The sequence below is a fragment of the Bos indicus x Bos taurus genome, chromosome 20 (assembly GCF_003369695.1).
Source record: "Bos indicus x Bos taurus breed Angus x Brahman F1 hybrid chromosome 20, Bos_hybrid_MaternalHap_v2.0, whole genome shotgun sequence".
Lineage (NCBI taxonomy): Eukaryota > Metazoa > Chordata > Mammalia > Artiodactyla > Bovidae > Bos > Bos indicus x Bos taurus.
The window spans coordinates 58,254,742-58,281,036 of NC_040095.1; the positions used below are offsets into that span (position 1 = coordinate 58,254,742).

The 26,295-nt window shown below is 41.7% G+C and overlaps 1 protein-coding gene across 4 annotated transcripts in view; it reads right to left on the bottom strand.

The window, feature by feature from the left end:
• The window catches only part of OTULIN (OTU deubiquitinase with linear linkage specificity), a 71,745-nt gene that overhangs the window by 39,307 nt on the left and 6,143 nt on the right, over nt 1-26,295 (bottom strand). The window contains exons 3-4 of one of the 4 annotated variants that reach the window (XM_027520572.1): nt 20,125-20,228; nt 2,687-2,881 (exon numbers count right to left, since the gene is read on the bottom strand). The exons of 1 other annotated variant lie outside the window; for it this stretch is intronic. The gene's annotated coding sequence lies outside the window, so the exon portion shown is untranslated. Of the gene's footprint in view, nt 1-2,686; nt 2,882-3,068; nt 3,111-20,124; nt 20,229-26,295 lie in introns of those variants that run through there. 2 more of the 4 variants (XM_027520574.1, XM_027520573.1) reach the window with 2 other exon arrangements.

Here is a 26,295-nt window from a genome sequence, read left to right on the forward strand (position 1 = left end):
TTGAGCCTCTTCGAAAGATCGGAAGGAAGAGATTATTTTGAAAGATCTTGTGGTCTGCAGTTAGAGAAAGATTGGGAAAAGGCAGGACAGGGAGTCTGAGTAGTAGTCAGCATCAAAAGGAGACACTAGATGAAAAGAATACTTGCACTTTTAGGTAACCCCCTTTAATTTTATATTGAAAAGTAATAAATATACATGCTAAAAAATGCATAGCATACAAAAGAATATACAGTTAAGTTCTGTATGGATATTAAAGGATTGTAGTGGGGTGATTAGTGTCCCCTAAAAGTCATCCTCTTTATTTGGAAATAGATTCTTTTGTATTTTCAATGTATATGTGTATAATGTCTCACAATTTTTTTTTAAATTAACATTACAGAACTAAATTATTAGAGAGCAAGTGTGTTAAACTACACTCAAAAACTAAATCAGAGTTTCTTGGAGTTGTGAGAAGTAAGCCCATGAACTGTGATATAATTACAGTTAGCCTATTCTTATGTCCAGATGAATAAATAATAGCAGAAAAATCTATAAGCTAAGTGAAAGCCTGTATAATCACATGGCTAGAGACAATTCCAGTTAGTTTCCAGCTTTCTCTTAGAATCAAACATTCCTAAATTAGGTAACTAAAATGATGACATTATAATTTGACTTGGTGACTAGATTTTGAACCATCTCAAACTCACATTGCTACCTCATTGCCTTGCCTAGAATAGTTAATGCATGAAAAATTCTGAGTTCCTTTTCTTTCAATACTTCAGCCCTATTTACAGTTACTGTTCATGAAGAATATTACTGAGCCATTGTAGTTTTTGTTTGTTGGCATGATTGATTTTTTAAATTCTCTATAAGGAGCTTAGTACAGTTGGATGCATATCTTCCTCTACAATACCAAAAGCTCATATTTTACAGTAAAGTGAAAACACCCTATATTTTTACTCTATGGAATTCCCCAGTATCACAGTTATCAAAAATAGACTTCAAGTGTATTCTATACATCAGTTTCTAAAGTAGCCACAAGTATTTCTAGTTTCATTTAGAAATTAACAACTCGAGGAATAGCTGAGTATTTATTTGGAAGACCCCCTACTTTTAGCATGCCTTTTTTTTTTTTTTTACTGTTTTTTGTTTGTTTGTTTTTTAACGTGGACCATTTTTTATAAAGTCTTTATAGAATATACCACTACATTGCTTCTGCTTTATGTTCTGGTCCCTGACCAAGGATCGAACCTGTACCCCCTGCATTGCAAGGTGAAGCCTCAACCGCTGGACCACTGGGGAAGACCCAATATGCTTCTTGATTGTGGAATGTTCATTATCTGTAAATGGGACTCTGGGCAGGGGGCTGCTGTATCTTTGCAGTTCAAAAGACTAGAATAAATAACTTTACAGGGAAAAAATGGGGGAGATAGTTCATTAAAAATACCTTGTACTAGTAACAGTTTACCTGGAAACCCCCAAAATTGTCCCCAAGAGTTTTTCTTGGGAGAAGTGTGTGTCATAATGAAATTTTATCATGAAATTGAAATGATTTCATACATAAGGATATGACAGAAAATGATGTTATACAAATACTTGGAATTCTGGAAAATATTAAACCAGTCTTTTGCCTCCAGCTAAATAGAACTTCATCCTAAACAAGTAATTCAGGCAGCTGATAATTTTAAATTATTTGAAGAGCTTCTAATGGAATTCCATACCCTTAGAACCTTAATATCTGCTATGTACTGAATCATGGCTCCTCCAAATTGATATGTTGAAGCCATATCTGCCAATATGACTGTACTTGGTGATATGAGCTGAATATTTGTGTCGTCCCAAAATTCATGTGTTGAAACCCTCATCTCCAATGAGGTGGTTTTAGGAGGTGGGCCATAGGGAGGTAATTAGGATCAAAGGAGGGGAGGACTCAAGGACTGATGTTGAAGCTGAAACTCCAGTACTTTGGCCACCTGATTGAGAAGAGCTGACTCATTTGAAAAGACCCTGATGCTGGGAAAGATTGAAGGCAAGAGGAGAAGGGGACAACAGAGGATGAGATGGTTGGATGGCATCACCGACTCAGTGGACATGAGTTTGAATAAACTCCAGAAGTTGGTGATGGACAGGGAGGCCTGGCATGCTGCAGTCCATGGGGTCACAAAGAGTTGGACATGACTGAGCAACTGAACGGAACTGAGGCCAGGAGGGTGGAGCCCTCATGAATGAGATTAGTAAGCACCCTTATAAGAGTCACAAGAGTACATGGTCTTACACTTAGGCCTTTAATAATTTTCAGTTTATTTTTGTATATGGTGTTAGAGAATGTCCTAATTTCATTCTTTTACATGAAACTGTCCAGTTTTCCCAGAGCCACTTATTAGAGAGATTGTCTTTTCTCCATTGTGTTTTCTTGCCCCCTTCATCATAGATTGATTGATCATTAATTGTGTGGGCTTCTTTCTCTGTTTTCTGTCCTGGTCCATTGATCTAGGGTCTGTTTTTGTGCCAGTACCATTCTGCTTTGATTACTATAGTCTTGTGGTCTTCTCTAAAGTCAGGGCACATGATTCCTCCAGTTCTGTCCTTCTTTCTCAAGACTGTTTGGTTATTTTGTGTTTCCATACAAATTTTAAAAGCTTTTGCTCTAGTTCTGTGAAAATTGCCATTGGTAATTTGATAGGTTTGCATTCAATCTGTAGATTACCTTGGGTAGTATGGTCATTTCAACAGTACTGATTCTTCTAATGCAAGAACATGATGAATCTTTCCATCTGTTTGTGTTGTCTTCAATTTCTTTCACCAGCATCTTATAATTTTTGAAATACAGAAATGGATAGAGGAAAACATAAGCAGAACACTCTTTAACACAAATCACAGCGATATTTTTTGGATTCATCTCCTAGAGTAATGGAAATAGAAACAAAAATAAATAAATGAGGTCTCATTAAATTTAAAAGCTTTTTCACAGCAAAGGAAATCATAAACAAAATGAAAAGACAGCCTATAGACTGGGAGAAAATACTTGCAAATGATGCAACCAACAAGTGGTTGATTTTCCAGATATACAAACAGCTCATATAACTCACCTCCTGAGAAGCCTGTAGGCAGGTCACGAAGCAACAGTTAAAACCAGACATGGAAGAACAGACTGGTTCAAAATTGGGAAAGAAGTATGTCAAGGCTGTACGTTGTGACCCTGCTTATCTAACTTCTGTGCCGAGTACATCATGAGAAATGATGGCTGTGTAAATCACAAGCTGAAATCAAGCTGAAAAGGCTGAGTGCTGAAGAATTGATGCCTTCAAACTGTGGTGTTGGAGAAGCCTCTTAGGAGTCCCTTGGACAGCAAGGAGATAAAATCAGTCAATCTTAAAGGAAATCAACCCAGAATATTCATTGGAAGGACTGATGCTGAAGCTGTGGCTCCAATACTTTGGTCACCTGATGAGAATGATTCATTGGAAAAGACCCTGATGCTGGGAAAGATTGAGGGCAGGAGGAGAAGGGACGACAGAGGATGAGATGGTTGGGTGGCATTTCTGACTCAATAGACATGAGTTTGAGCAAACTCTGGGAAATGGTGAAGGACACGGAGGCCTGGCATGCTGCAGTCCATGGGGTCACAAAAAGACACAACTGAGCGGCTGAACAACTCACCACATAGCTCAATATAAAAAATCCAACAACCTAATCAAAAAATGGGCAGAAAATGTGGACATTTCTCCAAAGAAGACATATGGATGACCAACAGACACAAGAATAGATGTTCAACATCACTAATTATTAGAAAAATGCAAATCAAAACTACAATGAGGTATCACTACACACCAGTCAGAATGGCTATCATCAAAAAGTCTACAAATAATAAATTCTGGAGAGGGTGTGGGGAAAAGGAAACTCCCATGCACTCTTGGTGGCTTCCTGGGTGCCTCACTGATAAAGAATCTGCCTGTAATGCTGGAGGCACCAGTTCAATCCCTGGGTTGGGAAGATCCACTGGAGGAGGGCATGGCAACGTCTTCTTGCCTGGAGAATCCCCCATGGACAGAGGAGCCTGCTGGGCTTCAGCCCATAGGGTCACAAAGAGTTGGACACAACTGAAGTGACTTAGCACATGTACTCTTGGTAGGAATGTAAATTGGTACAACCACGATGGAAAACAGTATGGAGGTTCCTTAAAAAAACCAGAAGTAGAATTATCATATGATCCAGCAATCCCACTCCTGGGCATTAAGATGAAAACTCTAATTCAAAAAGAGAATGCACCCCAGTATTCATAACAGCACTATTTACAATACCCAAGACATCGAAGCAACCAAAATGTCCATTGACAGATGAATGGATGAAGAAGACGTGGTATATTTATACAATGGAATATTATTTGGCTATAAAAAAAGAATGAAATGATGCTGTTTGGAGCAACATGGAGGAACCTAGAGATTATCATATTTAATGAATTCCATTTACATGTGGAATCTAAAAAAATGATATAAATGAAGTTTTTTACAAAACATAAACAGACTCACTGACATAGAAAACAAAATTATAGTTACCAAAGGAGAAAGGAGGGGGAGGGATAAATTAGGACTTGAGGATTAAAAGATATACACTACTATATATAGTCAATTTTTCTTAGACACAGTCCCTGCCAACTACCGATCTGTTTTCCATTCCTATAGTTCAGCATTTTTGCAGAATGTCATATAAATGGTACCACAGTCCAGAATCTTCTAGGACTTATTTCTTTCACTGATTATAATGTCTAGATTCACGCAAGTGTTGTGTATTATAGTTCACTTTATTTATATACTATCATATTTATATAGAATAGTATATAAATATGGGGGGAAATGTCACTATGTAGGGAGGTACCAGTTTGTTCATCCATTAACCAACTTAAATATATTAGGGTCATTTCCAGTTCTGGGCAAGTATTAAGCTACATAAATATTTGTACACAGATTTTTGTGTGAATATAAGTCTTTATTTCACTTTGGAAAAATATCTAGGAATGAAATTACTGGGTCAAATGATACATGTATGTCTAACTTTATAAGAAACTGTAAAACTCTTTTCACAGGTGGTCCTAACTTTTTACACCTCTACTATGAATGTCTGAGAGCTCGGGCTGCATCCTTGCCAGCACTTCATCTTATCTTTAAATTTGTAGTGGTAACTCTGTGGTTATAATATGCATTTCCCTAATGATTAATGATGTTGAGTATTTTTTCATGTGCTATTTGCCATTCATGTAATCTAATTTGGCAAAATATACACTTAATTATTTTGACCATAAAAAAAAAGAATAGATAAGCAAAAAAGACCTATTGTATAGCACAGGGAAATATATTCAATATCTTGTGTATGTGCTTAGTCGCTCAGTCGTGTCCAACTCTTTGCAACCCCATGGACTGTAGCTCACCAGGCTCCTCTGTCCATGGGATTCTCCAGGCAAGAATACTGGAGTGGGTTGCCATGCCCTCCTCTAGGGGATTTTCCCAGCCCAGGGATTGAACCCAGGTCTCCCACATTACAGGTGGATTCTTTACCATCTGAGCCACAGTTCCCTATAATGGAAATGAATCTGAAAAAGAATGGACATATTTATATGTGAATCATTTTTGTTGTACACCTGAAACATTGTAATTTTACTACACTTCAATAAAAATTATAAAAACCAAAATAATTGATTAATTTTTTTAAAAGTCACAAAGAAGTTTGCTCTTCCTCTCTGCTCTCTGCCAGGTGAGGGTGTAAGAAGTCAGCAGTCTACAAATCAGAAAATATTCCTCCCCAGAACTCCACCATGGTGGCACCTTGATCTTGGACTTGCAGGCTCCAGAATTGTAAGAAATAAATTTCTATTGTTTAAACCATCCAGTGTATGGTAGTGTGTTAAACAGCTTGAACTAAGACATTTGGAAATAGGGACTGTGAGAAGGGGATGAAGGTGAAATGAAGTCCTAAGAAAGTAGGACTGAAAGTCACTCAGTCATCATGTCCAATTCTGTGACCCCACAGTTCTACAGTTCATGGAATTCTCCCGGCAAGAATACTGGAGTGGGAGCCTTTCCTTTCTCCAGGGGATCTTCCCAGGTCTCCCAGGGATCAAACCCAGGTCTCCTGCATTGCAGGCGGATTCTCTACCAGGCCTCCCTGTCCATCACCAACTCCTAGAGCTTACTCAGACTCATGTCCATTGAGTTGGTGATGCCATCTAACCATTTCTTCCTCTGTCATCCCCTTCTTCTCCTGCCTTCAAACTTTCCCAGCATCAGGGTCTTTTCCAATGAGTCAGTTCTTCAAATCAGGTGGCCTAAGTATTGGAGCTTCAGCATCAGTCCTTCCAATGAATATTCAGAACTGATTTCCTTTAGGATTGACTGGTTTGATCTTGCTGTCCAAGGGACTACCCAGGGTCTTCTCCAACACCACAGTTCAAAAGCATCAGTTCTTATGGTCCAACTCTCACATCCATACATGACTACTGGAAAAACCATAGCTTTGACTAGACAGACCTTTGTCAGTAAAGTAATGTCTCTGCTTTTTAATATGCTGCCTAGGTTTGTCATAGCTTTTCTTCCAAGGATCTAGCATCTTTCAATTTCATGGCTTGCAGTCACCATCTGCAGTGATTTTGGAGCCCAAGGAAATAAAGCCTGTCACTGTTTGCATTGTTTTCCAATCTATTTGCCATGAAGAAACAGTGGAAACAGTGTCAGACTATTTTTTGGGGCTCCAAAATCACTGCAGATGGTGATTGCAGCCATAAAATTAAAAGACACTTACTTCTTGGAAGGAAAGTTATGACCAACCTAGATAGCATATTGAAAAGCAGAGACATTACTTTGCCAACAAAGGTCCATCTGTTCAAGGCTATGGTTTTTCCTGTGGTCATGTGTGGATGTGAGAGTTGGACTGTGAAGAAAACTGAGCGACGAAGAATTGATGCTTTTGAACTGTGGTGCTGGAGAAGACTCTTGAGAGTCCCTTGGACTGCAAGGAGATCCAACCAGTCCATTCTGAAGGAGATCAGCCCTGGGATTTCTTTGGAAGGAATGATGCTAAAGCTGAAACTCCAGTACTTTGGCCACCTCATGCGAAGAATTGACTCATTGGAAAAGACTCTGATGCTGGGAGGGATTGAGGGCAGGAGGAGAAGGGGACAACAGAGGATGAGATGGCTGGATGGCATCACTGACTCGATGGACGTGAGTCTGAGTGAACTCCAGAAGTTGGTGATGGACAGGGAGGTCTGGCGTGTTGTGATTCATGGGGTCACAGAGTCGGACACGACTGAGCGACTGAACTGAGCTGAACTGATGGGACCAGATGCCATGATCTTAGTTTTTTGACTGTTGAGTTTTAAGCCATGTTTTTCACTGTCCTCTTTCATCTTCATAAAGAGGCTCTTTAGTTCCTCTTCACCGTCTGCCATAAGGGTGATGTCATCCGCACATCTCAGGTTATTGATAATTCTCCTGGAAATCTTGATTCCAGCTTGTGCTTCTTCCAGCCTGGCATTTCACATAAAGTGGGCAAAAATATTCAGATGACTACCTCAGAATAACTAGCCAAAACCCTTTGGTTTTATCAGTGTGGCAGCTGGGGGCCACAGGTTCTGTTCTTGAGCCAGAACCCAAAGCCACATTCAGTCCTTGGCTCTGCAGCTCCATTCCATCTCTTACCCACAGAGGACACACAGGGTTCTGTGAGAAAGCCCATGTTTATTAATGATGAGGTACCTCTGAGGAGGAGGTCATCTCTGAGATGTATTTGAGTATAGAGCTGTCTGACATCTGTGTTAGCCTGTCACCTTTTTGGGGCCAGACCATCTGGCTTGTGGGTTCTTAGTTCCCCAACCTGGGATTGAACCCAGGCCCTGGCAGTGAAAGCGCCGAGTCCTAACCACAGGACCACCAGAAAATTCCCTAAAACAGTCATTTAGAAATATGAAGTGTCCATATGCCTATCTCGGCAAGCTGGATTGTGATTTATTAATATCTCACAACCGACTGGCCTAGCAAAGCTGGAAGTTGCCCTGGTCTCTCTTCCTCTTCTTCAGGATGTAATGCTATCAGATCAGGACTGTACCCTTACAACCTCATTTAATTTTACTTCCGTAAGGCCCCACATCCAATATGTCACATTAGGGGTTAGGGCTTCAACCTACAAATTTTAGCTGGACACAAACACTCATTTCCCAACACTCATAAATCTTTATATGTCTTGTTCCTAACCCAATAGAATCATAAATTTCTTCTAGATTAAATCCTTATATCAATATCATGTGGCAATGTATTAATAGTATCTGTTCTGTTCAGTTGCTCAGTCGTGTCCGACTCTGACCCCCGTGGACTACAGCATGCCAGGCTTCCCTGTCCATTACCAACTCCCAGAGCTTACTCAAACTCATGTCCATCAAGCTGGTGATGCCATCCAACCATCTCATCCCCTGTGTTAATAGTATAGCAGAGAAAAAGTCAGCTCGATGGCCTTGAGTCAGTCATGGGACCTCTGTGAGCCTCAGCCTATTCAGATGTAAAGTCTAGATAGCAACTCTTATAAATATGTTATGAGGCTCAGAAGGGAGGTGTGTCAAGGGTATGGAATCATATTCATGAAATAATAGCTAACTCTAATCCTTTTAACATTTTGTAGCTTATGAAGCACCATTGTCTACATCATCCTGCTGAATGAAGACCTGAATGCCTCAGACACTTCTGGCTCCAAGCTTCACGATCTTTAAGGTCTTAGATCAACTGGTATAGTGAAAAGAAAGTGTTCATTTTAAGATAACCTTGATCTTCACTAGGTCATCATTTGTTTTACGCAATGAAGTAATTCAGTGCGTTGGTCTAGCTCTTGGGGTTATCAAGAGATTGTGTTAATAAGTCTTCTGGCAAGGAGAAGAAAATATCAGTTGTTTTAATGTCTATTCTTTTGTAAAATTAATCAGTTACTTGCTATTTTCCTTAAATAGTTGTTCAGAACACATATAGCCTTGTAAGTCCAGTCACAGACACTAGGTGGCACCATAAGAGCCTCACCTGCACCAGTTCCTGACAATCCAACAGCCCTTTTTCACCATGTACAGCCTGAAAACATGCTCAAGATTTTTAGCACAGAATCTAGGGTGAAACTTAGGGAAATGTTCTTCCTTTTCTGTGTAGAGTGTATATGTTTTCTTTTTAAAACGTTAATCTCCTAGTTTGAATCGTACAGAGAGGAACAAGGCTCTCAGGGCAAACTACAGCCAGTGTGAATCTAGTGAGGAGACTAGGTCTGAATCCCAGTGCTGATGCTTAGCATCTGGTTTTCCAGGAGATGGTCTCTTTCCTGCCCTGTATCTGCCTCTCACTGGATTGCTGGGAGGACCAGACAGAGTCATGTATGAGGACTGCCTTCTGCTTCAATTAGAAACCAAGGTTCTTTTCTGCCTCTGCAGCCCTCCTCTTCCTTGGGAGGCTCCCGCCTTGCACCAGCTCTGGGCCCCTGCTGCCCTGGCCTCTCCCTACTCTTTTCTCAACTGCACGATCCCTTTAAACATTTAAAAGGACTCTGGCATCAGATTTATTTTCAGCTTCCACTCAAACAGCTGAAACTTGCGCTTCTTAGTGTCCCTCACACCAGTGGTCCAGCTCCTCTTCAATAGCCTTACGGCGCAGAGTACCAAGTGGAAGAACACAGGCATAGACATGTACTATCACCCTGGTCATAAACAGCTGTGTAGATGTAAAGAACAAACTTTTGGACTCTGTGGGAGAAGGCGAGGGTGGGATGATTTGAGAGAATAGAGTTGAAACATGTATATTACCATATGTGAAATAGATCACCAGTCCAGGTTCTATGCATGAAACAGGGCGCTCAAAGCTGGTGCACTGGGACGACCCTGAGGGATGAAATGAGGAGGGAGGTGGGAAGAGGGTTCGGGATGGGGGACACATATACACCTGTGGCTGATTCATGTCAATGTATGGCAAAACCACTACAATATTGTAAAGTAATTAGCCTCCAATTAAATAAATTAATTAAAAGATTCTACTGGCCTAGAAAAACTTTTACTGAAATTGGTAAAATGTTTCAAAAAACAAAAAAATAAAATAAACAGCTGTGTAACCCTGAGCACATCATTAATCCCTCTGAGCATCAGTATTCTAGGGGATGAAAATATCTGCCCACAGGAGAATTAAGAGAATAAGTAGATAAAAAGAGATTTTTTAAAAGATACATTTTTATGATTTTATCTTTTGCATCTTCCACATATGTGACCTCTCCCTGTGACCCAGAGGTACCGCTCTGAAGGGCAAGTGGATGAATGGGTAGACTAGGATTATTAGAGTAAAATGCTCATAAGGGGCATGGTGTAGTTTACTTGTAAAACAGGTATTTCAGTTCAGTCAGTTCAGTCGCTCAGTTGTGTCCGACTCTTTGCAACCCCATGGACTGCAGCACGCCAGGCCTCCCTGTCCATCACCAACTCCCGGAGCTCACCCAAACTCACGTCCATTGAGTCGGTGATGCCATCCAACCATCTCATCCTCTGTCATCCCCTTCTCCTCCTGCCTTCAAACTTTCCCAGCATCAGGGTCTTTTCCAATGAATCAATTCTTCACATCAGGTGCCCAAAGTATTGGAGTTTCAGCTTCAGCATCAGTCCTTCCAATGTAATTGAGAGATAAAACTAAAGGCTTAAGGAAAGTAGGGCTTAGTGATTATGCTAAAATATAGTTTGGAAATAAAACAGGGGAGACCCAGGTTATCCCCACCTCCTGTTGCCCCACCACAACCACAGAGGGTCGTGAGGACCACAGAGGAGGAGCCTCAGAGGAAGCGGGCCGGGAGGGCAGAGGAGCTGGGTTGTCCCCGCATGGTCAGGCCACCCAAGATGGCTGTCCTCTTGCTCTCTGTACATCCCCTGCTTGACCCATCCTTGTGTCACCTCCACCCACTCACCTGACTGCCCTTCCCTCTTCAGTAAATGTCTATGTACTTGCCCCAGGCCAAAACTAGTGATTGCTTTAATTCTTAGGGTAAAGAATCCGCCTGCCATGCAGGAGACCTGGGTTCAAACCCTGGGTTGGGAAAATCCCCTGGAGAAGGGAAAGGCTACCCACTCCAATATTCTGTCCTGGAGAATTCCATGGACTGTATAGTCCCTGGGGTCGCAAAGAGTCGGACACGACTGAGCGACTCTCACTTTTCACAGTATCTCCACCTTGCTGGCTCATGAAAGGAGTGGTGAGGAGGTGTTCCTCTGCTGGTTTCCCTGGTAACCAATGAGCCAACCTGACATCAGTTCCCCCATTCATTGGTGACCTCCCTTCCCCCAAGGAGTGAAGACAGCTGTCATGTCCAGCCTGCAGGCTGCCACACACACACGGCAGGAGTCACTCCAGGACCTTGCTTCACACAGGTCAGGCCCTCCTTTCCCTTAACACCATTGATGTCTCTGGCACTGAATCCCGGGGGCTTTCTTCAGTCTTTTATTGGTTGTTTAATTTTTTTTTTTGGTTGCGCTGGGTCTTCTTTGCTGCACATGGGCTTCTGTCTAGTTGCAGAGGACAGGGGCTACTCTTCCTTGTGGTGCGCAGGCTTCTCACTGCAGCGCTTGTCACAGAGCACAGCCTCCAGGCACGCGGGCTTCAGTCATTTCGGCACATAGGCTCAGTAGTTGTGGCGCATGGGCTTATGCTCCAGGGCACGTGAAATCTTCCCAGACCAGGGATCGAGCCGGTGTTCCCTGCATTGGTAGGAAGATTCTTATGCACTGTACCACCATGGAAGTCCTCTTTCTTCAGTCTCTGAGCTGGCCAGTACTCGGTTTGCAGGCCTGTGGGGTGTGACAGTTCCCTTTCTAGAGTCCAGCACGCACCTAAGCGTGAAGCCACGAAACCTCGGTGCGTTCCTTCACCCCAAAATCAGGGAGGTGGAAAAAGTCCACAGCGTATTAATATATTTAGTCAGTTAGTCCTCAAAACAGCCCTACATACCACTATTGCCCACAGTAAGGCCGCAACACACAGCTATCATTGGCCCATTTTACTGAAGAGGAAAGTGACAGGACTTTACTTCAGGCCAGCTGGCTTCCAAGGCCATGCTCTTCTTAACCATCACGTCACACAGCCTTTCAGTAAATGTCAATGCCCTGCACTCATCCCACCCCATCTCTGTTTCAATGCCAGGGTTAAGAGGTTGAGTTACAGAAGTTAGGCTGCCCCGTGTTTCATGCTATTACTATTTATGGTCTGCACTCTGCAGGATCTTCAGGTGTGGTTCATCACCTGTTGTTTCTTCTCCCTTCCCCAAACCCTGCTGCTGCTGCTAAGTCACTTCAGTCGTGTCCGACTCTGTGCGACCCCAGAGATGGCAGCCCACCAGGCTCCCCCGTCCCTGGGATTCTCCAGGCAAGAACACCAGAGTGGGTTGCCATTTCCTTCTCCAATGCATGAAAGTGAAAAGTGAAAGTGAAGTTGCTCAGTCGTGTCTCTTAGCGACCTCATGGACTGCAGCCCACCAGGCTCCTCCATCCATGGGATTTTCCAGGCAAGAGTACTGGAGTGGGTTGCCATTGCCTTCTCCACCCCAAACCCTACCATGGACCTAAACCTTCATCATTCTCTGCTGTGCTCACCTGTTTCAATAAACTTGCTTGTGGTTCATGGAGAAAATCAGTGCCATCAGGGGTGGGTCCTCCCAGCTTCTCTCCTTCCCTCAACTAACTTTATCTTCAAGGGCACCCTCTCCTTCCCCTTGGCCACCAGTTTTCCAGGAAGAGATGTCTCCATCTTCCTATTTTAGTCCCTCTTCTCCTTCACCTCCTCCAGGATTTCTCTTGTGTCTCTGTCTCCAACTTCTTCAACCTTCCCCCTCTCTGCTACATCCTTTCAGCATATAAACCAAGTAAGGTCCTTCCTCTCCTTCACAATATCTCCACCCATAATTGTCCCAGATGTCAGAAATTTCCAGCCACCAGTCCCTGGACTCTTCCTAAGTAGTGAAGATATTTCACTAATTCATGAAAAAAAATTGAGAAAATTAGGATAATATAGGGAGTTTCTCATTAAGCTAAAGTAATTAAATTTAAATGACTTTCTTTTGTTCTAATGTTATGACTTTTTTTTTTTTTTACTGTTCTGATATTCTCTGTATAGGACACCCTCTGTGGGTCCATATCCTCGGATGCAGGGGGCTGACTGTACTGCGCCATTTTATATAAGGGACTTGAGCACCTGTAGAGTTTGCTATCCTTTAATGAATAGCCCCTTGATGAAAGTGAAAGAGGAGAGTGAAAAAGTTGGCTTAAAGCTCAACATTCAAAAAACGAAGATCATGGCAACTGGTCCCATCACTTCATGGGAAATAGATGGGAAAACAGCAGAAACAGTGTCAGACTTAATTTTGGGGGGCTCCAAAATCACTGCAGATGGTGATTGTAGCCATGAAATTAAAAGACGCTTACTCCTTGGAAGGAAAGTTATGACCAACCTAGATAGCATATTGAAAAGCAGAGACATTACTTTGCCAACAAAGGTCCGTCTAGTTAAGGCTATGGTTTTTCCAGTGGTCATGTATGGATGTGAGAGTTGGACTGTGAAGAAAGCTGAGCACTGAAGAATTGATGCTTTTGAACTGTGGTGTTGGAGAAGACTCTTGAGAGTCCCTTGGACTGCAAGGAGATCCAAACAGTCCATTCTAAAGGAAATCAGCCCTGGGTATTCTTTGGAAGGAATGATGCTGAAGCTGAAACTCAGTACTTTGGCCACCTCATGGGAAGCGTTGACTCATTGGAAAAGACTCTGATGCTGGGAGGGATTGGGGGCAGGAGGAGAAAGGGACGACAGAGGAGGAGATGGCTGGATGGCATCACTGACTTGATGGACGTGAGTTTGAGTGAACTCCGGGAGTTGGACAGGGAGGCCTGGAGTGCTGCGATTCATGGGGTTGCAAAGAGTCGGACATGACTGAGCGAATGAACTGAACTGAACTGAATGAATATCCTAGAACAAATCCCCCAAGGGTCCCAGGGATGATGGTATACTGTCTATCAGAAGTGGGAAGACTTGGCTTGAGCAATGAAGGAACCCTTTTCATGTGTTAAGAGAACGAGATTTGGGGCATCATTGTTATTGTGCATAACCTAGCCCAGAAGTCCTCAAGCTTTTTGGTCTCTGAACATCTCTACCCTCTTTACACTCTTATAGAACGATGAAGGACCTGTATTGACTATGTTTCCTTACTTTCTGTACTCTTAATGCTCTGGTGGGACTTCCCAGGTAAAGAATCCCCCTGCCAATGCAGGAGACACAAGAGACACGAGTTCCTGGGTCTGGAAAATCCTCTGGAGGAGGAACTGGCTACCCACTCCAGTGTTCCATGGACTGAGGAGCCTAATGGGCTACAGTCCACGGGATCAGAAAGAGTCAGACATGACTCAGTGACTGAGTATGCACAATGCTCCAGTGCCTGGGAGCTTGCTGGCCCAGGAGAGACTGCCCCTTTGAGGACGAGCTGATTCCAGAGATAACAAACTCTCCCCTTGAGAATATGCCTTTCATGTGCAAAGTAACCCATCCAAAGCCATATCCTAAGCCCACCACCCCCAACCATGCCCTTTATCCAGCCCATGGCACTCCTATTCTTTGGGTTGTACAGGGATACGCTGTTTTATTGCACCTCACATATACTGCCTTTTTTTTTTTTTAAACAAATGGAAGGCTTGTGACAAACCTGCATTGAGGAAGTCTGTTAGTGCCATTTTCCTAGCAGTTACTTTTTTAAAAAAAGACTACTTTTTTTTTAATATAACACTATATAGTAGAGTAATGCTCAAAATTCTCCAAGCCAGGCTTCAGCAATACATGAACTGTGAACTTCCAGTTGTTCAAGCTGGTTTTAGAAAAGGCAGAGGAACCAGAGATCAAATTGCCAACATCCGCTGGATCATGGAAAATGCAAGAGAGTTCCAGAAAAACATCTATTTCTGCTTTATTGACTATGCCAAAGCCTTTGACTGTGTGGATCACAATAAACTGTGGAAAATTCTGAAAGAGATGGGAATACCAGACCACCTGACCTGCCTCTTGAGAAATCTGTATGCAGGTCAGGAAGTAACAGTTAGAACTGGACATGGAACAACAGACTGGTTCCAAATAGGAAAAGGAGTACATCAAGGCTGTATATTGTCACCCTGCTTATTTAACTTATATGCAGAGTACATCATGAGAAATGCTGGGCTGGAAGAAGCACAAGCTGGAATCAAGATTGCTGGGAGAAATATCAATAACCTAAAATATGAAGATGACACCACCCTTATGGCAGAAAGTGAAGAAGAACTAAAAAGCCTCTTGATGAAGGTGAAAGAGGAGAGTGAAAAAGTTGGCTTAAAACTCAACATTCAGAAAATGAAGATCATGGCATCTGGTCCCATCACTTCATGGGAAATAGATGGGGAAAAAGTGGAAACAGTGTCAGACTTTATTTTTTGGGGCTCCAAAATCCCTGCAGATGGTGACTGAAGCCATGAAATTAAAAGACGCTTACTTCTTGAAAGGAAAGTTATGACCAACCTAGATAGCATATTCAAAAGCAGAGACATTACTTTGCCAACAAAGGTCCATCTAGTCAAGGCTATGGTTTTTCCAGTGGTCATGTATGGATGTGAGAGGTGGACTGTGAAGAAAGCTGAGCACTGAAGAATTGATGCTTTTGAACTGTGGTGTTGGAGAAGACTCTTGAGAGTCCCTTGGACTGCAAGGAGATCCAACCAGTCCATTCTGAAGGAGATCAGCCCTGGGATTTCTTTGGAAGGGATGATGCTAAAGGTGAAACTCCAGTACTTTGGCCACCTCAGGCGAAGAGTTGACTCATTGGAAAAGACTCTGATGCTGGGAGGGATTGGGGGCAGGAGGAGAAGGGGACGACAGAGGATGAGATGGCTGGATGGCATCACTGACTCGATGGACCTGAGTCTGAGTGAACTCTGGGAGTTGGTGATGGACAGGGAGGCCTGGAGTACTGCGATTCATGGGGTCACAAAGAGTCGGACAGGACTGAGCGACTGAACTGAACTGACTGATTGTACACTTTAATAGACTGCACAGTCTACTCATACACAGTATAGTGTAAACGTGACTTCTATATGCACTGGAAACCAAAAAATGTATGTGACTCACCTTATGGCCACATTTGCTTTACTGTAGCGTCTGGAACCAAACCTACAGTATTGCTGAAGTCTGCCTATATTCACCTTTCCTAATCACCCAGGGCAAGACACAGGAAACCCCAGGACAGTGCCTACACCCTAGAACATGGGAATTACTCAAATCAGCCAACCCGAAACCTGCTTACCCTTCCTTGCCTGTTCCTTTCTACAGAAACCGCCATGAGACTCCCAGTGATGATTTCCCCTCACTCCTTCGACAGCCAGCTATGACAGTGCAGGCCTCCTACTCTTAGGAACAGACTTCCCTTTCAATGACAGTCATCGACTGAACTAACCATACCTGAGTAATAACGAAGTCTACATTTTGAAACAGGACCCCAACTGATTTTGTTTATATGGATTCTCTATGTTGATATTTACTGTTTTAGATATTAAAACTGAGAAAATGCAAAAATACCTAAATGAATCCATTATACTTTAGCATAGTAACATCTTAATGAAAAAAACTGTATTTTCCAAAACAAAAAAAATAACTGTGGGAAGAGTAGCCCTATTTTAGTTTTTGCAATTCTCTTTAATGTCTAACTGAGTATAATGCAGCTGGATTTGGGGGCCTGCTTCTGCATTCAAAGAGCAGCATTATCACATTGTGGAAAATTCCACCATATATTCATGAGCGATTGAGAATAAAAAAGGCAAATAATATTTTAGCATTTAATCATCTATTTTGAAATTGACCTCATCAGATCAGATCAGTCACTCAGTCGTGTCCGACTCTTTTTGACACCATGAATCGCAGCACGCCAGGCCTCCCTGTCCATCACCAACTCCCGGAGTTCACTGAGACTTACGTCCATCGAGTCAGGGATGCCATCCAGCCATCTCATCCTCTGTCGTCCCCTTCTCCTCCTGCCCTCACTCCGTCCCACCATCAGGGTCTTTTCCAATGAATCAACTCTTAAGTGAAAAAGTTGGCTTAAAGCTCAACATTCAGAAAACGAAGATCATGGCATCCGGTCCCACCACTTCATGGGAAATAGATGGGGAAACAGTGGAAACAGTGTCAGACTTTATTTTTCTGGGCTCCAAAATCACTACAAATGGTGACTGCAGCCATTGACCTCATAGACCCGCTGAAAAGGTCCCCAGACCACACTTTGAGAATGCTGCTGCTGCTAAGTCACTTCAGTCATGTCCAACTCTGTGTGACCCCATAGACGGCAGCCCACCAGGCTCCCCCATCCCTGGGATTCTCCAGGCGAGAATACTGGAGTGGGTTGCCATTTCCTTCTCCAATGCATGAAAGTAAAAAGTGAAAGTGAAGTCGCTCAGTCGTGTCCGACTCTTAGCGACCCCATGGACTACAGCCTTCCAGGCTCCTCCGTCCATGGGATTTTCCAGGCAGGAGTACTGGAGTGGGGTGCTATTGCCTCCTCCGTTGAGAATGCTAACCTAGACAATATTGACTAATACAAACAAGTTCTTTAGAATTCCTGATGCTGGCCTCCCCCTGCCCCCAGCCTGGCCCAGCCCAGGCTTCGAAGCCTGACATGGGGCTCAGAACTCTTATTCCCACTGAAGGACCTCTGCAATATAATTATTATCCAGTTTGTGAGTTGCCCACCCAGGGTTGGGGGTCAGTCTTTCCTGGTGGGCCAGTGGTAAAGAATTCCCCTGCCAATTCAGGAGACCTGGGTTCCATCCCTGGGTCAGGAAGATCCCTTGGAGGAGGAAATGGCAACCCACTCTGGTATTCTTTCCTGGAAAATCCCATGGACCAAGGAGCCTTGCAGGCTGTAGTCCATGGGATCGCAAAGGATCAGACATGACTGAGCAACTGAGCACACGCACACCCGGGGTGGCGGGGGGCGGGTGTGGGATTTAATTACATTACGAGTCCATCCGTCCTACCTGTCTCACTGTGGTTCCTTCTTTAGGTCTTTAATTGTAGAAGATCTTTTCTGGGACGTCCTTCATCAGTGGTTGTTCTCAGATAGTTGTGATTGTGGTGTGCTTGTGAGAGGAGGTGAGCTCAAGGTCTTTCTGTTCCACTGTCTTGGCTGCTCTCCTTTTCCTCATCTTAAAAGGCCACCAATCCTACAGGATTAGGGACCCACGCTTACAACCTCATCTGACCTTAATCACCTCCCTCAAGGCCCTATCTCTAAATATAGTCACACTGGGCATAGGACTTCAACCTATGAATTTCAGACTGGGGTGCGGAACGCAGTTCAGTCCATAACAGGAGGTGAAAATTGAAAACCGAGATTGTGAGGGAAAAACAACAAAGCTAAAGAAAGAGGTGAAGCAACGTGCTATAATGTGTTACCAGGCTGGCTACTACTTCATATAAAACTTCAGAAAAACAAAAACAGGCTGGTAAATGCAAGGCAAATTGGGCTCTTCCGGAAGGACTGCAAGAAAGAATCCCATCTTGGACTATTCTGTGGTAGGAAGATGCTACTTGCCTGAGTCCCTGCCCCAACTCCCATCTCCTATTTCCTATTAGTCAAGCTTCACCCCCATGGAAAGCTAACTCAACACATTACTGGGTGGTGTCAGCAAGCCTTTCGGTGCATGCAGAATGGCTAGATTCCATTCTGTGTGATGTAGCATTTCATCCAAGCCCAGAAGTTAGGGAGGGATACAGCCTGTGAGATTCCAGGCCTGGGGCATTTTAGTCAGACCAGCCAGCCCAATAACTGCTGCAAAAGTGGTGGTGGAGGGGGTGCAGCCTAGGAGTTAGAAGCAAGTGTCAGCTGAGACAGAGATGTCTGATGCAGTAATTGACATCTGTAGAAGATTCAGAACTACTACTACGCTGTTCTAAGTACAGAGGTGGCTATCCTAAACTCACATTTCCTGAATGGATCACAAACCTGAAGGTCATTGAGAAAGTGCATTTTGATAGTCATGGAAAATCCTGCTGTTCTTCAGTCGCTAAGTCATGTCCGACTCTTTGTGAACTGCAGCACACCAGGCTTCTCTGTCCTTCACTATCTCCCGGAATTTGCTCAAACTCATGGCCAGTGAGTCTGTGATGCATTGCAAATGAAGTGTATTAAAAATATTACACCAGGGCTTCCCTGGTGTCTCAGATGGTAAAGAATCTGCCTGCAATGCAGGAGACCTGGGCTTGATCCCTGGGTTGGGAAGATCCCCTAGAGGAGAGCTTGACGACCCACTCCAGTAGTCTTGCCTGGAGAATCCCCATGGACAGAGTAGACTGGCAGGCTACATCCATGGGGTTGCAAAGAGTCAGACATGACTGAGTGACTAAGCACAATGAAAATATTTAATAACCAAATAGTATAATTCAGCCAATTTGAACAGAGGAGTCTTAGCCTTTAATAAATGTTATGTTTGATATCCTCCATATCCAACTGTTAATACTGGTTACTACATTGTATCCTTCAGATTTGTTTAAAAACCAATGGAGTAAGTTACACTATAGTTTTTCTCATGAAACGTGAAATTTATCAGATGGCTGTGAAATAAGTGTGAGAACTCAAGATATATTCAGAATGGCAGTCAAATTGAGAGCTGTCTTATCTTGTCCAACCAATTTTTAATTGAAGTGACACTGGAAATTGCCTTGGGAGATGACATGGCTTATGCTTATTACAAGACCACTATGCTCTTGCTATTTTAAAGAACAAAAATATATGAGCTCTACTACTTGACACTCAATAGTAAGATTGAGTCATGATTGCCTACCATAGTCTTAAACCCTGAACTGTGGAACATCTTCATTGCTGTTGAATCTTTTTGAGTTTTCAGATTTATTTTTTCCTGTAGTATTCATTGTTAGATTCAAGGTTTATCACGTGACTTGTCATGCACATGTGTGTCTTTGTGTGTATTTTGTATTTAGGGAGTAGAGTGGTTATTTCAAGTGGCTTATAGAAGAGCAGGCATGCTCAGCTGACAATATTAAAACTTCCACAGGATTGAAAAATAGGTATATAAGTTGTTACCTCCAAAACAAACTGGAGTCATTGACAGAATCAACAGGGATAGCCAGGATGGTGTAGCCATGGGAGCAGCATTCCCAGAGGCATCAGCAGCTATAAAGCATTACCTGCAAATTCCGTGAACAAGAGGCAGAGAATTAAGATGATGGTTCTGATGGCCAGAAGTCACACAAAACTCTGAGATCCACACAAAGTACATCATGTCTCCTCGATTAGAAATTAGTTCTTTTACTGATACCCAAGCACCCATGCGAAGAGAGAGCCAGCTCATTGGAGAAGAGCCTGATGCTGGGAAAGATTGACGGCAAAAGAAGGGGGGCGGCAGAGAAGGAGGTGGTTAGATAGCATCACCAACTCGATGAACATGAATCTGAGTGAACTCCGGGAGATGGTGAAGGACAGGGGAGGCTGGTGTGCCGCAGTCCATGGGGCTGCAAAGAGTTAGATATGACTTAGCGACTGAAAAACAACAACAAGCACCTATGATCTCCAAATATCAGCCTACAGCCCCATCTTCCCTACCAAGTTCCAGACCATATATTCCACCTCAAAATTCTACCTCAAAAGTCTCATGCCTCAAACCATGTCTATCAGAAGTCTCACCATTGCTTCATATTTCCTATCTTTGTTGATGATATTGCAATCCATTTGTTCTCTTTAAGTTAGCCATTTAATTCATCCTTTCAAAGGTGTTTTTTGATGATATGCACTGGGTACATAACAGTAAACACAGCGAAGTCCCTTCCCTTATGAATCTTGCTTGTGTTGGTGAAATGGACTATAGCTAAAATATGCTGGTGTGTGTGTGTGTGTGTGAGAGAGAGAGAGAGAGAGACAGAGACAGAGAGTGTGAGTAGCAAGCTCTCTGGGAAACAAAGCAGAGTAAAGAGATAGTGAATGATAAAATATGCTATTTTATATAAGTTATCAGAAAAATCCCAGTATTATTAAATTCCTGTCTCATCCTTGCCTCCTATATCCAACTGGTCATTAAGGCGAGTCATTGATCCCCCTGCCTGTGCTGTCTCTCCTCCGTCTCATTCCATTTTCCATGCTTCCATCCGAGTCATTCTTTAAAGTTCAGATGGCTGTTTGCATTCACTATTATTGACGTGACAGTCACAGGTTCATCCAGCCTACCTTCCAAACCACAACTATCACTCTTCAGTTACCCGTGGGAAATAATTTCTCCATCTAGGTGGTTCCAAACGTCAATAGGTATAAAACAGCTTTATCAAGATTTGTTTTCCATTAGTCTCTTCATTATAATGTGGTCTCCTTCTAGTAAAGAGTGTACCATAATTCTTTGTGTCCCCACACCTGACCTGGTTCCTAGCCCAGAGTTAGTAATGAGCATATATTTGTTTGGTTTATTTGAAGTACAAAAAATATTAAAATTAAATGTTCTTCTTCCTTCAATAGAAGCTAGCTCTGGCAGAATTTCAGAGCGTCTAGTTGTTACCTGACTATCCAAGTCTTTATAATCGTGGCCCTTGGTGACATTCCAACAGAATGATATTATCTACTCCACCAGATGATACAAAATTTTTTTCTCCAGGTGTCATAATAATTCCTAGTGAGTCCTTCCCAGAACTTGGCTCTGTGAACTCCAGGTGAGCTTTTGTTCACCTGCTCTGAAATGTCTGACAAATGAGTGGAGGTTGATGGAGCCCATGTTTTCATAAGGCTCTCATCTTTCTGACATTATGTAGGGCAGGTTAGTGACTGAAGTGGTAACTTGACTGAGAAGACTTCTATGTGAAGATCTTTGTTGTAGACTGTGACTTGTCCATAACCCAGTAATGAACAATGGTTAAAGAAATAAACCAAAACACCAAAACAAAATAAGACAAAAACTCTTGCTTTACTGTAATGCTGATGAGACCGGCAGAGAAAAGTTCAAAGTCAATTCTAATCATTCAGATAGCATCCTCAAAAGATGGAAAATTAATTAAAGTTGCTGTTTACTATCTTCTAAAGATCATAATGACATCAAAAATAGAACTCAGGTCTTCTGACTCCCTCTAAATATTTATTTTTAATATAAATCTACATAAGAATTATTTGGATAGCATATAAAAAGTACTTCACATGACCCAGTTATGACTTTAAGAAACCAGGGGGAAACATTTTGAAAGCTACATAAATTAAGAGTGAATTTTAGATGTTTGTAAATTAAACTATTATATCTCACTTCTGTTCAAAAAATAAGCATTGAAACATAAGTATTAATAAATATCATTTACCCTTATGAACAAATTAAATTTTGAATGCTTGAATGATTCTTCAATTGATAAGAATTATTGATTTTTAGCAGAAGGAAGAATATTTTGTTAACTGAAGCAAATAATGGAAAACTACCAATGTAGGGAAGATATATTTTTAGCTCAGGGTTATGAAAGAAGGTATTTTTTCAACTCAGGGTAAGTATTGGATAAATACTGTATTTGAAACTTTTTAAAATTAATTTTTTTTGATGTGTAGTTGATTTATAACATTTTAAAAAATTTCTCCTATGTAGCAAATGATTCAGGTATTATATAATTAAGTTTTATACATATTATTCTTTTTTATTATAGATTATTAAAAGATATAGAATATGTTATTTATACACCATATATTATATGTGTGTGTTATATATATATATTTGTAATGAAAAAGAATATGGTTGTTTATGCAGTAAATACTTGTTCTTTATCTATTTTATATATGATAGTTTGTATCTGCTAAACCCACACTCTTAATTTATCCCTCTCCCATCCCCTTTCCCCTTTGGTAACCACAGGTTTGTTTACTATGCTGGTAAGTCCGTTTCTGTTTTGTAAATAAGTTCATTTGTATTATATTTTAGATTCCACATGTAAATGACATCATATATTTGTCTAAAGAGCCTCTTGATGAAAATGAAAGAGGATAGTGAAAAAGTTGGCTGAAAGCTCAACATTCAGTAAACTAAGATCATGGCATCTGGTCCCATCACTTCATGGGAAATACATGGATAAACAATGGAAACAGTGTCAGACTTTATTTTTGGGGGCTCCAAAATCACTGCAGATGGTGACTGCAGCCATGAAATTAAAAGACGCTTACTCCTTGGGAAAAAAGTTATGACCAACCTACATAGCATATTAAAAAGCAGAGACATTACTTTGCCAACAAAGGTCCATCTAGTCAAGGCCATGATTTTTCCAGTAGTCATGTATGGATGTCAGAGTTGGACTGTGAAGAAAGCTGAGAGCCGAAGAATTGATGCTTTTGAACTGTGGTGTTGGAGAAGACTCTTGAGAGTCCCTTGAACTGCAAGGAGATCCAACCAGTCCATCCTAAAGGAGATCAGTCCTGAATATTCATTGGAAGGACTGATGTTGAAGCTGAAACTCCAATACTTTGGCCATCTGATGGGAAAAACTGACTCATTTGAAAAGACCCTGATGCTGGGAAAGATTGAAGGTGGGAGGAGAAGGGGATGACAGAGGGTGAGATGGTTGGATGCCATCACCGACTCAACGGACACGAGTTTGAGTGAACTCCGGGAGTTGGTGATGGACAGGGAGGCCTGGCGTGCTGCAGTCCATGGGGTCACAAAGAGTCGGACACGACTGAGCGACTGAACTGAACTGACTGATAATGTCTTTCTCTGTTGGGCTTGCTCACTTAATACAATAATCTCTAAGTCCACCGATATTGCTGCAACTGGCATTATTTTATTTTTTATGGCTGAGTAATATTCCATTGTGTTTTCTTTTTCCATTTATCTTTATCTGTTCTTTTGGTGGACACTTCAGTTGCTTCCACATCTTGGTTATTGTAAATAGTGCTGCTGTGAACATTGGGGTGCATTTGTCTTTTCAAATTAGACTTTTCATCTTTTCCAGATATATGCCCAAGAGTGGGGTTACTGGATCATATGGTAATTAAATTTTTTAGCTTTTAAAGGAACCTCCATACTGATTTCCAGTGTCTGCACCAATTCACATTCCCACCAATGGTGTAGAAGGGTTCCCTATTCTCCATACCCTCTCCAGAAATTATTTGTAGACTTCTAAAATGAAGGCTAAATCTGACTGGTGTGAGGTGATATCTCATTGTAGTTTTGATTTCCACTTATCTAATAATTAGTGATGTTAAACATATTTTCATGTGGATGTGTTCCCCATCCTGAACCCTCCTCCCTCCTCCCTCCCTGTACCATCCCTCTGGGTCATCCCAGTGTACCAGCCCCAAGCATCCAGTATTGTGCATCGAATCTGGACTGGTGACTCATTTCATATATGATTTTATACATGTTTCAATGCCATTCTCCCAAATCATCCTACCCTCTCCCTCTCCCACAGAGTCCAAAAGACTATTCTACACATCAGTGTCTCTTTTGCTGTCTCGTACACCGGGTTATTGTTGCCATCTTTCTAAATTCCATATACATGCGTTAGTATACTGTATTGGTGTTTTTCTTTCTGGCTTACTTCACTCTTTATAATAGGCTCCAGTTTCATCCACCTCATTAGAACTGATTCAAATGTATTCTTTTTAATGGCTGAGTCATACTCCATTGTGTATATGTACCACAGCTTTCTTATCCATTCATCTGCTGATGGACATCTAGGTTGCTTCCATGTCCTGGCTATTATAAACAGTGCTGCCATGAACATTGAGGTACACATGTCTCTTTCAATTCCATTTTTAAAAATTTCCAGGATATGCAAATCTTACAGACAAGAAGTAAATTCCTGGTTTCTAGAGGCTTAAGAGAGGGGTTTTGTGAGGCTTATTTGGAAGTAATAAAAATATTTTAGAATTAGATAGTGGTGATAATTCTACAACTTTGTGACTACACTAAAATCTACTGAATTAAACACTTTGTACATTAAATTTGCCTTAAATAACAACAAAGATGTAATTTTAAAAATAGTCCTTACAATGTTTATAAAGGGAAAAAAATTATAAATAAAACTATTGTTAGTATTGTCATTGGTAATAGAATTCCAGAAGAAAATATATATCAGAATTGTTGAAGACCATCCTCTGACCTGGCTTGCCTGGTGGCTCAGCAGTAAAGAATCCACCTGCCAGTGTAGGAGACAAGGGTTCAGTCCCTGGGTTGGGAAGATCCCCCTGAGAAGGAAGTGGCAACCCACTCCAGGATTCTTGCCTGAAGAATCCCATGGACAGAGGTGCCTTGCAGGCTACAGTCCATGGGATCACAAAGAGTCAGACACAACTTAGCAACTAAAACCAACAGCAATCCTGACCTATTCACCTCATGACAAATAGGTTCAGCACCAGGGACAGCTCCCTACGTGTGCCATCTTTTCAAAGGTAGCTTACAAAAGGCTACCAAAATCCTGTAAAAGTTTCCTAACAGTGACATTTCTCCTCTGCTTTTCTTCTTTTCAACACTGCCATATGGCAGTTATGCTTGCCTTTATTTTTACATTTTTGAGAGCAGTTGACCAGAACGCCAAGGATCAGATATTTCATTAATCCACTTAGCAAAATATATTGACTGTTATGTGCCAGGCATTCATTCAACATGAGATCTTAGACAAGTCACTTGCCTCTGTTAACTTCTTATCTAACATTTGTGAATAATTACATATGCATGATATACTAAGACAATTTGTGAAATAAATCATATGACTTGTTTTCATTAAAGATGTTTTTATTACTGAATTACTTCTCTTTCCAAGGAAACTGCATCATTCTGAGCAGTCACACACAGGAGCCCCAGTCATTCTGAGAAGCTGGGAGATGGATCTTGAGTTCAAATATTTTCAAAAGCAAAATCTTCCCATTTACATTCCATGATGATTCTTTCCTTAACCCCTTTTTCTTCAGTGATTTTCTTCAGCTATAAGCCCATCTGCAAGACAGCTATTCTTCCATGGTGCACAGAATCTCATCAGTATTCTTCTTTTCCTTAATGACATCCCATCTGCCTCTACTCTTCTTTGAGGTTTAATTTAAATATGCTGTATCATTTCATATCACCCAGCAACATTTATTATGTTTATAATATCTTTTTTCCAAATGTATTAATGTGGTTTCTTTCTGGTGGTTCCTTTAGAGTCTTTATTAAAAAAAAAAAAACCAACCCATAATAATTAATATATGTTGTTGTTCAGTTGCCAAGTCGTGTCTGACTCTTCCCAACCAAATGGACTGCAACAGAGCAGG